Here is a 13,837-nt window from a genome sequence, read left to right on the forward strand (position 1 = left end):
GACGTCTATCTACCTACATACCATTACGTTGTCGTTTCTGCCTTTTCTCGGCTCTTGGAATTCTACAATGAACTTCCTCTATCCATCTACCATCCATCGCCAGGGTACATCAGCTTCCCACCCACCTTCATTTCATCCTCGTTGCGGTCATAATTACGTCTTTCTCTCCAGTCTGCTTCCTGGTTCATTTATTTGTTTTCCTATCTCTCCATCGCTCGGTGAGAAACTCAATTATGTAACGATATTCGCATTAAAAGTACATCTCTCTGTAAATCATCGTTTCAGACACGTTGGGATCCCGATTTTGAAAATTCTGTTTAGTTTACCAAAAGCTTTCCTGTTAATTTTTACTCTTCTGCGTATTTCATTTGTTGTCTCGTCCATTCAGTCGTTGTTTTCAGCTGCACTAAATAAAAAAATTCAGTAACTGCTTCTGTGACGTCATTATTAATTTGTAGTATTTGCTTTTCGATGCGTTAGTTATATATTTTAGGTTTATCGTGATAGCTTTTCAACCCTACATCATGGTTCCTTTATTAAATTCTTCCATGCGTTGTTAAAGTTCATGTGCGCTAGAGGCAAATAACTGACACATTAAGTTTTGGAAGTTCACTCGTATAAATTCTTCTTCTTCTTCTTCTTCTTCTCCTCCTCCTCCTCTTCTTTGGCAGTAGGCCTATACCTTTCGTCCACCTTGAGAATGAGCCTACAAACTGAACCTACAATACTTGGTCCGTCCTTTAAACCGCAGATTCCCTTCACGTATGCTCTTTAACGCCGATACACGTCTCTCGCGGTAGGAGAATGTCAAAATTCTAGCGTACGCTTCATTCTTTTGGGACTTGTTGTTGAAAGAAGCAGCTAAAATTAACAGGCATAGCCGTTTCAACCAGTACAAGATATGGAATACAGCGCTTTCTTTAATATGTGTACGCTTTGTTGTCGACTAAAGTCTCTGGATCTTACGTGCAAGTAACGTAGCAAGTACTATAGCTCCAGTCTGCCGACTTACCCTGACGATGGCCGACAAGTATACGGCCAAAATATAAGAAGAAGAAAAAGAAATTTATGCGACTGCACTCTCGAGATTTAATGGGTCAGTAAAATGCCACCAGAAAAAGAAAGACTGTTTACATGTGTTTCATTAACACATTCCTACTACTTTTTCACAGTTTAAGGACATGAAACATTTCTTTCGGGCTGCTGAGAGTAATTTCTACGGTATGAATCACCCTTCACTAAATCCTCTTTTAGTTACGGAATTCCCATTACGGTGACGAAGTCGAATGGAAGCTGTAGCATGGTTCAAATGGCTCTGAGCACTATGGGACTTAACATCTATGGTCATCATTCCCCTAGAACTTAGAACTACTTAAACCTAACTAACCTAAGGACAGCACACAACACCCAGTCATCACGAGGCAGAGAAAATCCCTGACCCCGCCGGGAATCGAACCCGGGAACCCGGGCGTGGGAAGCGAGAACGCTACCGCACGGCCACGAGATGTGGGCTGTAGCATGGACATGGACATTATTCAGTACTTCAGTAATCTAAAACAGTGCTTTGTTGCTCAAGGAGTCAGTAAAATGACGTCCGTAGCCCCATAAAGTCTCATTTGTGGCGATTTGCGCGATACACGTTATGAAGATAGCCGTATACTACTGATATACACAACTTGAAGCTTTGGCGTACGTCTGGACACTTGTAACGCAAAAATATTTTGCAAAGACCTCAAAATTGTGCATAGGTAATAGGATACAAGAGAGAGCGACTAGTAATCTACAAATTGGGGTAACTTCCTACAGAACGTAGTGTTTCCCGTTCCACCAGAGTGATCAGAATGTAGAAACGTTTAGGGGCACGTTTCAGCCAGTTTGTACGTTCTGCACTCTTCAGGAAACCTTAGTAGAAACAGATTTTGAAAGCTAACCTGTTAGTATCTTGAGATAAAATTCGCTTGCCTTTGGAGCAGCATAGTCTGTACATGACAAGTTGCAACATTGCTTCTGATCGGAAATCCAACCCAGTATAGGACTTTTGTGGGCGGTACTCTTCCGATTCCAGGCACGCGAGGACTCTGGTAGATCGGCCTAAACATTTAATTTTGGACTGTCTCTAGTCCGTTCCTTACGTGCGGCATAGAGGCTCCGTCTAACTGAAGCGACTTTATTTTACCCGTTACTCTGTGCGCTACCCTAATTCCGTGCGGCACGTGATAATACTAATCCCGAATCCGCGCAGGCTCATAACTAAAAGCCGTAATCCCTACATCCTCGCAGTAATGGGGAAGGTAACAAGATTTACATTATATCACAAATCTCATTCCTGGTAATGTTAAAAAAAAGTTGAATTGATACCTTTTAGGACAAATTAAACGTATTTGTAAACAATGATATTGTTTGCAGCATTGTGGATTTCACAGGGCGGGGTACACATCGATACAAACTAAAGCATGTTTTCTCATTTCATTATTTTGAATTTGGCAGACCATAAAAATATCTTGACTACATAACATATCGTTAAACAAAATCAATTTCTAATGCATGATTCACCCACAGAAATACCACAACATTCTTCTTTCCACACCCCGCCACCCCGTTTTCTGTTCTTCATATTTTAACTTTATACTTTTGTAGTTGCTATTTACGTCTGTACAATTGAGTGGTACACCCAGAGCACGAAACTAGCTGCAGGCCAAGTTAACATGCTGTGATACATTGTTATGACGTCTTACATACGCTGTCTAATAAAAGTATCCGGACACCTATTAGTGGTCATTACTATGAGATGTGTCCACCTTTCTGCTTTATGACATCTTGAACTCTGCTGGGGAATCTTTCAGGAAGGTGCCTGAATGTTTTTTGCAGACATGCAACCCATTTTTCCTCAAGAGTCCATACCAGAAAATGTTTCTCTTGGACGCTTTGGTCTGGTGTGAAGTCGACGTTCTATTGTGTTAAGGTCGAGTCTGTGGATGGGCCAGAAATGTTACCGTCCACAAATCATTGCCTCACAAATGCTGCTTCACGACAGGGTGTACAGTCATGCTGATAGAAACGATCATCGTCTTCGAGCTTTCCTCAATCGTACGCAATACTGTAAAATGTGTTCATATCCTTCTGCATTTAACGGTTTTTTTAGTGCAATAAGAGGCCACCCCCTAACCACGAGAAACACTCCCATACCGCAACATCATCTCTTCCATACTTCACTTTTGCCACTACATTTTATGGCAGGTAACGTTCCCCAGACATTCGGTAAACCAAAACCCTTCCATCAGATTGCCACAGGCTATAGTGTGACTCTGTCCAGTGCGCCGATCTTTAACCACCTCAAGCGTCGCTTAGAATCGACTACAGAAATGTTTGGCTTATGATGAGCTGTTCGACCATTGTACCCCATTGTTTTTAACTCACTGCGGACAGTTATTGTGCTAACTGAACTGTTGGTAGCACTTCAGAACTCACGACTGATTCCTTCCACTGATTTCATGAGATTTTCAGTACACGACATCTGCCTGCTGTTGGTTTTGTTGTGGTTGCCATTACGCTTTTCTCCTTCACGACTACATCACCAACTTTCGACTCTGGCTGCTTTATAATGGCCGAAATGCCAGTGATGGATTTGTTACACTGTGACATCCCGTGACTAGTCCACGTCTGAAATTACCGAGCTCTCCGGACTGACACATTCTGTTGTTACTGCATCTCTACTGACGACGTACTGGCGGGCCTGCCTCCCGCAACATCAGTGGTCAATTCCGCATTGGATGGGGATGTTTGGATACTTTTTATCAGATGATGTATGTGTCCACAGTCTCCAAATGAAAAACTTTACATATTAAAGGGAAATCAGCCCCTCCCATCGCGGAATGACCTCAACGAGACGGCCGCGGTGGCCGAGCGGTTCTAAGCGCTTCAGTCCGGAACCGCGCGACTGCTACGGTCGCAGGTTCGAATCCTGCCTCGGGCATGACTGTGTGTGATGTCCTTAGGTTGGTCAGGTTTAAGTACTTCTAAGTTCTAGGGGACTGATGACCTCAGATGTTAAGTCCCATAGTGCTCAGAGCCATTTGAACCATTTGAACCTCAACGAGGACATCGAAGAAATTAGAGCTCATTCAGAGGCTCACCAACAGTAGTTCGTTCTACGCACCAATCGCGAATGGAACAGAAAAGGGGGAAAATAATAACGATCCCACAAGTACTCTACGCTACGCACCATAAGTTGGCTTCCGGAGTGTAGGGTAGCTGTAGACTCCTGGTTTCTGTAGTTGGCAGATTAGTTATCTCCTGTAACCATAATACTTACGGCATGCGAAGAACATGTCATCCATATCTCCAACAGTCCTCACAGAAATCGCGTTGACGATTTTTCACAATACCAATTCGGAACAAACGAGCTGGTAGATTGCTGTGGCTGAAACTAGAACTTCTTAGGCTTCAAACAAGAGGTCTGGTAGCCTTTGGACCAGTGAAATAATGATTTAGAGGAATTTTCGACTGGGTAGTCGCATACTAGGCGTCTTTGATATGACTACTAAGTTCTCGATATTTGCTTATCACATGTGATACAACGTTGTATTGTGGAATGTTGCATGTCGATGAATTTCTGTAGTTGATGTGCCAAATGATCCATCTGGTCGTCACTACAGATAATAAATCGAAGTGCTCCGCCTCATTTCTTTGTCTGTGTATGACAGCTAATCTCAGAAACTGCTGTAGGGGGTTGATCATAGTTTTCCACTACTAGACAGAGTGATTCACGAGGAAGGTTTGTGTATATAATTTACAAACGCTACACCAGACAAGTCGTCAGACCGTAGACAGTGCTAGCAACAGCACCTTGGGTGTGTAGAAAGCTTTGGTGTTGTCCGTGTGAAGCCAGGGCGGGTCGATAACTAAAACTATACCTGTATCAGCTGGTATCCAGGAAAGATCCGACATAATTTCTCTACAAACATTTCCGTTATTTCGTGGAACGTGCCCGCTATATAACAATTAATATTATTACTCCATTTTGGAGTTTCTGTTGACTATAATACACTCTTTGAATCAGTTTAACAGATTCACATATCCTTTAAATATGCCAGCTGTCTTTCGTATGAGTCATCGGGAGCATTTTCCCTGGTGTTGCGGCGGATATTTACAATATAGTTTTTGCAACGTGTAGGTGGTGTCAGCCCAAACAAGTGCTGCTCACCGCGTCTTCTAACGACGCCCGTTTCAAACAAAATAATTTTGAAATTGGAATTTTACGTTTCTGTTCGACAGAGCGCTAGCTGATTAGTCTAGCGCGATATTCGTTTTGCCGATATGTATTAACAGGAATAGTAAAATCCGAAGACTAATCAGTACTCCAGCAGCGACTGAGGAGCACGCTTCTGCATGGCGCTAGCAGCCAGGGCGGTGCTTTCGATGCAGGAGTATTCGTTATTCCTCGTGTTTTACTGTCCCTTTTAATACATATCGGTAAGACGAATATCGCGCTAGACTATTTTGAGAGAGATCTGTAGAATGAGCACGTAAAATTTCACTTTAAAAATCATGTTGTTTTTAACAGGAAACAAACTGAAGCTTTCCACCGACGCTTGGCATTGCATGAAAGATGTGATGAGTAGTATTTGTTTGTTTTTGACTCCAGCTACATGCTGAAAAAGCAAAATTGCAAACATTTGCTAAAATACCAGAGAAAATGCCCCTGATGAGTCTTAGGAGAGACACCCTCTATGTACACTTATTAAGCACGCAATGACAGTCTCTGCGAAGTAAAAATTTGCGACTCTTTGTTAATGTGGGACAAAATACTACGCAACCAACGACGTCTCTAATGGTTTTTTTTTAGATCCACCTCCATAAATTTCTAGAACGTTATGGAGATATTTGGTTGGTTCAATACGTTACTTAATAATTCCATTTCGAATATAGTCCAGGTGAAGGTGCAACAAAGTACTCCGTTGCTGAACTGGTAAGTACATTGGAGTTCAAAGGAATTCCAATAGGCCAAGTGTCTTTTTTACATTAATGGATTTTTCTGCCATTAAAAGTTGTGGGTACGCTTAACGTCTATACGTACTTGTACAGGCAGCTGAGCGTATGGAACGTAATTTTTGCAATATTTCAGAGACCTTGTGTTCTTTTTCTTTAAGTGTCCTGAGAAGGAATTTCTTAGCTAAATACTTTTTTCGTATCACTGAGACATTTCCAATGCGGCGTTTAGCAAGGTGTTTGCACACGCCTTGTTAGTAGCTCGTCAGCAACCCTCAGTATATTTTTCAGATAATACACCGCTGACATTGTTCTGCTCTCTTTTTGTACGTTCTTCAGAGATACTATTGAATATTTCCTATTTTACGTATGCTGAGCAAATAATAAAAATTATAATGATAAAATATCACCCATTGGGATCTTTAGCTGCTCATCCAATTCACTCATTTGTGTCATTAATAACATCCTGTAACAGGAGTTCCACAGAGTGTTCGGAAATTCCTGTTACAAACTTTTAGGACTTGTAGAGGGGAGTGAGTACATAATATTTGGAACAGGAACCCATGTCTGGAAACGTACCGTTTCCATTCTGCGACGGTTTCAGTTCAGATGTTTAACTCATTCACTTCTGCCTGAGGAATTAAATTAGGAGTGACGCAGTACAATTATTACGTAACATTTCGATAGGAATCATAACGAAACATCAATTTGTGACTTAAGCGCATTCCACATGGCTTTCCATTGTGCCTGTGGTAGTAATCGAAGGCACCATAACGGCTATGAACTACGTAAACATTATTGTGCACCACCTGCCATCCCTTCATGCTTGATATCTTCCCCGACTGGGATGGCATCTTTCAGCAGGATAACTGTCCGTGTCGCAGTTCCAAGTATCGGGCTAGTTAAATTCTTGGCCACCGAATTCGACCCGAGTTCCGCACCCACAAACAACAGGCCAGTAATTTGCGGGAACTGCGTAACGTGTAAGTATACATCCGGTGCCACATACCACCGGAAACCTTCCAAGGACTTGTCCAACCCGTCCCACACAGAATTGCTGCTGTACTGCATTCTGAAAGTGTACCAACTCGCCATTAAACTCGTGGCCATAATGTTTTAGCTCTTCAGAATATTTTTAAGAGTTTTATATGTAGATAAAACTTCAGGCCGCTTATCACGAAAATTATGTACTGAATACTAACTTTGGAATAAGTATTTCACCGCTGGTTCCCAGAGCGATGCTGAATTAGGTGGTAGATAGCTTAATTAATATCATTTGAATCAAAATTATATGTTGAAAAGCATAATAATAATATGACCTAGTTGACAGTTATACGTAAACAACAAGATAAGAATTATCTTCAGTGAAATAGGAGTGCAAATTATTAATAAAGGTAAACAATTTCCGACATGAGCCCGAGACCTTTGTGAATAGACCTGCCTAGATCGATTGATATATGTCTTTATTTATAACGCTGCTTCAGTAGCTGATGCACCGATTAGGCTTAAGTTTTTTAATACTGAGTTTGGACCTTCTAAGTTTTGATCAGGCAATGTCAGTAGCCGAAACGGTGTTGTAAATAAAGACGCATGTTAAGTAATGTAGGTGGTTTTATTCACAAAAAAAGGACTGTAAATATCTCAGTACTCATGCAATGTAGTAGCAAACCTTTCTCAGCTTTCCAGCACCAGTACTCTCTCTGTGAGTAAAACTCGGAAGCAATGGCGGTAGGTTCCCATCGTTGAAGCACAGGCAGTCCAGGAAGAGTAATCGGTCATCCTGAATTTAACATTTGCATCGTTATGTGGCCGAACGCCATTCCTATAGTCAAAATTCTGTTTTGGACTCACGAACACAATAACCGAATCATTTCTGTACATCGGCCCCTCTAGAAAATACGGAGGCGCGTCAAATTAAAATATTGTATTTACTCCGTCATAAGCAGTCCTCTGTTTTCATGATTTGGAAAATAATATTTTTATTTTCGCTTTGTGACCAGGCGCCATTACTGTTGAAGCAGTCGTTAGTTAACCTAAGGGAGAGGAGTCCTTACGTCATCCATCTGTCAAACGTGTTATGTAGTAACGATTTGTGCGTTGCATTTTCTGAGGTGGAAAATGGGGACCAGCCCAGTAACTGCCCACACGAGCGTGGAAAACAGTGAATAAAACCACACTCAGGCTGGCCGATGTACCAGACCATCGGACATTAATCCGCCGAGAGGGTTCTATTCGTGTCTGGCAACCTAGCGTGTTGAGCATTTACGTACGAGCTAGTCATTCAAGCGAAAAATTGTTAATATTTTTGCAAATATTATTTGTTATGCCCACACGGTAAAAAGATGTATATATTTCATAATGATACCCACCACTCTCAAAGAATTCCTGTACAAAAAATTCAACTGGGAGTTTGTATACCATCTTGTGCTCACCCGGCTTAGCGGTTCATCGGGACGGAACATGTTCCCACCCAATGCTGCTTCCTTTGAGTGGTCAAAATACACAAAAAACGTTCTGAGGAGTTTGGAGGAGGGGACCGGGAACAGGGACGTGGAAGGTCCTCAAACTCCAGATCTGTGAATGTCGAACCAATACAGCTCTTGCAACAGTTGGGTTTCGAAAAAAAAAAAGCCCTCCCTGACGACAGAAATCAAATTTGATGCAGAGTTAATATCATTTCCAAGAGGTCTTAATGTGTTGCTCTAGTTATAGTAGTCTCTCGTGACATCTAGAGCTCAAAGATGACGAATTTTTCGTCGCAAGAGGGAGTCAATAGAAACTTCCCTACTGGCCCTGGACGATGAAAAAAGACGCTTTTCCTTATTATCTGTTCATGTTGGCAGTATTTGAGTGACTCTTCTTGCAAGGAATGCATCACCACGTTCAAGGGCCCGCGGAAGTTACTCATACCCACAACACTTCGCTATTTCAGTTCAAAGTCAGCTGACAGGTCAGTCCATATTGTAGATGCATTGCGAAATCGGAGCTTACTATGCATAATGTGGTGAGTTGATGCATGACTAATGTCCATAGTTCCTGCAGTGTCACCCAATGTCACAATGGTTTTCCGTCACGATGATTTCAACAGCAACAAATTCTTCTCGACTCGCATCGCTATGTGCTTGACCCGTGCGAGGGGTATCGGCCATGTATGTCACATAATTTGCAAACTTCCGATTCACTTCAACTCAAACACTCATCACCGTATTAGACCTCAATTCTGCTATGATTTTAAATCAATTTCACACCTTCACTATTTAGAAACCGAAAAACAGAAGAGTTTCTCTCTTTTTTTCCTAAAAAGTAGCTAATGGCGACAGGCATGTTTGCACTGTTCGTGTACGTCGATGCTGTGCACCTGCACGATGTACGACCTAGCGGGCACCTAGCAGTCTTACGAATATTCTTGCCAACACACAGGCTGCTGAATACATTTCTGGCTTGTTTACTATACATTTACAGGTTTCATTTGACTCACCATTATATATTTCTACAGTCTGTATGTTATCCATGTCTTAGTTTAAAAAAAAAAAAAAGTGAGCAAGTGATACTTTAAAGAAAATTGGTCATTTTTTTGTGAAACGATAATTAAATGGACACCCTAGCTGCAAACCGGCGTTTATGTACTGCATTAGGGACATGTTGAAAATGTGCGCCCCGACCGGGACTCGAACCCGGGATCTCCTGCTTACATGGCAGACACTCTATCCATCTGAGCCACCGAGGGCACAGAGGATAGCGAGATTGCAGGGACTTATCCCTTGCACGCTCCCCATGAGACCCACATTCCCAACATGTCCACACCACTACATTCGTAGTGCGCCTGAGAGATGTTTGCCCATCATACTCATTACTCGTGGCAGATTAATATACCAGGTCCCGTACGAGTTCGGGCATAGTGTGAGCGTTTGCACAAGAAGGTCAATGGCCGGGAAGCCATATTTTAACTATACATGACGATAGTATCTGTTCCCGAAAGTGGTGGTGGTGGTGGTGGTGGTTAGTGTTTAACGTCCCGTCGACAACGAGGTCATTAGAGACGGAGCGCAAGCTCGGGTTAAGGAAGGATTGGGAAGGAAGTCGGCCGTGCCCTTTCAAAGGAACCATCCCGGCATTTGCCTGAAACGATTTACGGAAATCACGGAAAACCTAAATGAGGATGGCCGAAAACCTAAATGAGGATGGCCGGAGACGGGATTGAACCGTCGTCCTCCCGAATGCGAGTCCAGTGTGCTAACCACTGCGCCACCTCGCTCGGTTTCCCGAAAGAGTATGATGGGCAAACATCTCTCAGGCGCACTACGAATGTAGTGGTGTGGACATGTTGGGAATATGGGTCTCACGGGGAGCGTGCAAGGGATAAGTTGAGGAGGGCCGTGGTCCCGTGGTTAGCGAGAGCAGCTACGGAACGAGAGGTCCTAGGTTCAAGTCTTCCCTCGAGTGAAAAGTTTAAGCCGGCACGGTAGCTCAGCGTGCTCGGTCAGAGGATTAGCTGCCCTCTGTAATAAAAAAAAAAAAAAACTGAGTGAATGCATCAATAACGAACTTCAACGAGCGTTAGGGAACGTCCGCCACGAACAATTGCAACGAACTATAACGAACAAAATAAGATTTAAAAAAAAAGTACATCAACGCCGGTTTGCAGCTAGGGTGACCATTTAATTATAGTTTCATTTTTAGCAAAGCTGCATGGTCATCTACGTAACTGTTGTTTCGGGAACAGATACTATCGTCATGTATAATTTTTTTGTGAATTGTGGCTTTGTACTCTGATTTCTGATATATTCCTTGTTTTACCTAGCCATTTTTGAACTCTTACCTTCAGATAGAGTAGCATGGCGAGATGCAGCAAACCAGTCTCTGGACTGAAGACCACAACAATAACAACAAAAACATCTTCAGGAGCCGCCACTTCCCATTTCCCTCCCACAGAGACCATAATTTTTGCTTGCATGTTAAAACTTAAAGTATCGTCATGGTATTTTGTAGTTAAGAAGGCATTTACTGAGTGAAAGTATCGTGCGTATACAGAAGGCGTCGACTGCACGCAATTCCCAGCAGTGCCACTATGTACCCGAAGTGGTGTAAATTCAAGCACGACGCATAAACATGCCAGAGTCTGCCAGCTGGGAACTCTGAAAGAACTCGAGCAGCTCATGGCTGTAGACGCCCCAAAATTTTGGCGTTGTGTCAGATACTTCCACAGGAGTTAAATGTCTTCAGGCCCTCTCTTAACCGTTTTCTTGTGAACTGAAAACATGTGATAAGCATTAAACACAAGTAATGTTCTAACAGGCCTAAGAAATTGTTTTCAAACGTACTATACAACTAAACCGCCATTGATCCTGTCAGCTACACCAGTTTACTTGGATTACGCCTTAGTTACGGAGATGAAACATAAAGATCCATCGATATGAGACAGTAGTCGGATTTTCATCATCTGGTTACTGTCCGGAAGTCATAGATCCTAGAACAAATGCCAGACATAGTTCAGAATTGTAAATTAGTACCATCAATGATCGTGGAAGGGGTTTTTGTGGCGCAAGCAGCCACGGGATGTGCTGTGGTGCTCAGAGAGATTCTCTTTCCTGTCATGCCTAGCATCCGTTACAAATTCTTGGAATTCCATATTGTAAACAGCGCCAACTTCGCTGTGACATTTACTTACTTTATTAGGTATAACGCTTAAGCAGCGTACCTTGGCTTCCGTGCCTTCCAGTGCTCGGGTAACAGTTGACGTTATGTTTACGACCTAGTGGCGTACGGTTTTTGTGTGTTATATACCGGGTGATCAAAAAGTCAGTATAAATTTGAAAACTGAATAAATCATAGAATAGTGTAGATACAGAGGTACTAATTGACACACATGCATGGAATGACATGGGGTTTTATTAGAACCAAAAATATACAAACTTTCCAAAAATGTCCGACAGATGGCTCTTCATCTGATCAGAATAGCAATAATTAGAATAACAAAGTAAGACAAAGCAAAGATGATGTTCTTCACAGGAAATGCTCAATATGTCCACCATCATTCCTCAACAATAGCTGTAGTCGAAGAATAATGTTGTGAACAGCACTGTAAAGCATGTCCGGAGTTATGGTGAGGCATTGGCGTCGCTTGTTGTCTTTCAGCATCCCTAGAGATGTCGATCGATCACGGTAAACTTGTGACTTCAGGTAACCCCAAAGCCAATAATCGCACGGACTGCAGTCCGGGGACCTGGGAGGCCAAGCATGACGAAAGTGGCGGCGGAGCACGCGATCATCACCAAACGACGCGCGCAAGAGATCTTTCACGCGTCTAGCAATACTTTTTCTTTGTTCTAATAAAACCACATGTCATTCCAAGCATGTGTGTCAATTTTTACCCCTCTATCTACATTATTCCGTGGTTTATTAAGTTTTCAAATTTATACTGAATTTTTGATCACCCGGTGTATTCAGAAACAATAACAGAATTCGCGCGTACAAAGTGCTTCTCACGAGCCACAGAGTCAAGTGTGTGCCGTGAGTTTTTCGATTCGGGAAAAGCTTGGGTCAACTGTAGTAGACAATAACCTTTTGATGACACAATATTGTAACACCGGATGCACGAGCCACAATGATTAGCCAACTGATTGCTGGACGAAACTGTGCGCAGTCGTGGCTACCGGAAGCAGCAGCGCGCTACGGCCAGCACTTGCGACTCTACTTGCCGCACGTCACAGTTCAGAATGTGTGCCGTTGCACGCTTGAAGCACGAAGGAAGGTCGGAAACACGTTGGTACATACCGATGGCGGGGTGCGATTGCGTCAGAAACAACGCGAGACAACGCATCCCGTTTGAAAACAGGCTTTTGTTGGAGATATTATCGTGTGGAGGCTGTTCATAAGTCACGATATACCATAGTCTGCCAACGAACGAGGCAAGAACCTACCGTCCGACTGTTTATAACCGGTTTCTCACCTGCTGCAACCTAGAGGCGTCCTGATCCTTCTATAAGACAATACACCAAAACACCACCACTTCGATGGATTCCTGGAACAGTGACACTAGGGTGCCACTCGGGTCAAAGAGCCACCCTACCATTCAGTGCAGCCCGGAAGGCATGCAGCGAAAGCAGAGCCCCTAAGGCCCACCTTCGACCTATAAACGCGATGTGTGTAGCGGCTATGCGTTCATCGATCATAATGGTTTCCTGTCGCATTCGATGTTGCTTGGATCCCAAGTCAGGACGCGTCGCCTCCGTCATCATGGCAATGCGATGTTCACCAGAATAGGCTACTAGGTAGACGTCTTGCTGAGTTGGCCACGGGTGTTCATCGTATGTGTTCTTTGTCCTGAATGGCGCTATAAATGACCATTAGTTTCCATTTGATGATAGTTTAAAAATCACATTTATAAAATCCATTGCTGCAGACAGACGAGCCAGCATGACGGTAATTCCTCCTCCTTGCTTTACAGCTATCTCCTATTCTCACCTAGCTGTCTCCAGTCAGCGTAATCACAAATATTATCGATATTCTTATCAAAATATATTCCATCGTTTTCTATAGCGTTATGATTTTGGATGTTTATTGCCCAATATAAACGTTTTGTGGCTTTCGTGGTCCCTTCTCGGCGGCTGACAGTGGTTTTTCTGACATTTTCCCAGCAAAGATTCACCCCACTAGTACTGGTGGCCACGAGCAATGGAGAGTGAATCTTTGGCAATGCCAGCCATTCGCGCTAGTGAAGCGTCACAAAAGTACTAAATGATCCTCGGTCCTGATTCCCTAGACGAGTGCCAATAGGCAATACGTTTACTGCCGAAGCACAGGAGTGCGGTTGTAGTGATTGCTGACTAACGCGGACGATCTTTAGCAG

The 13,837-nt window shown here is 43.0% G+C and overlaps 1 protein-coding gene and 1 non-coding gene across 14 annotated transcripts in view; one reads left to right on the forward strand and one right to left on the reverse strand.

Annotated features, from left to right (window-relative positions):
- The window catches only part of LOC126298824 (solute carrier family 41 member 2-like), an 874,873-nt gene that overhangs the window by 763,968 nt on the left and 97,068 nt on the right, over positions 1–13,837 (forward strand). The gene's annotated exons all lie outside the window — the stretch shown is intronic.
- Positions 9,642–9,716, reverse strand: Trnat-ugu (transfer RNA threonine (anticodon UGU)). Its single transcript has one exon. It is a non-coding gene; the product is annotated as a tRNA-Thr (tRNA).

This window comes from Schistocerca gregaria, chromosome X (genome assembly GCF_023897955.1).
Source record: "Schistocerca gregaria isolate iqSchGreg1 chromosome X, iqSchGreg1.2, whole genome shotgun sequence".
Classification (NCBI taxonomy): Eukaryota; Metazoa; Arthropoda; class Insecta; order Orthoptera; family Acrididae; genus Schistocerca; species Schistocerca gregaria.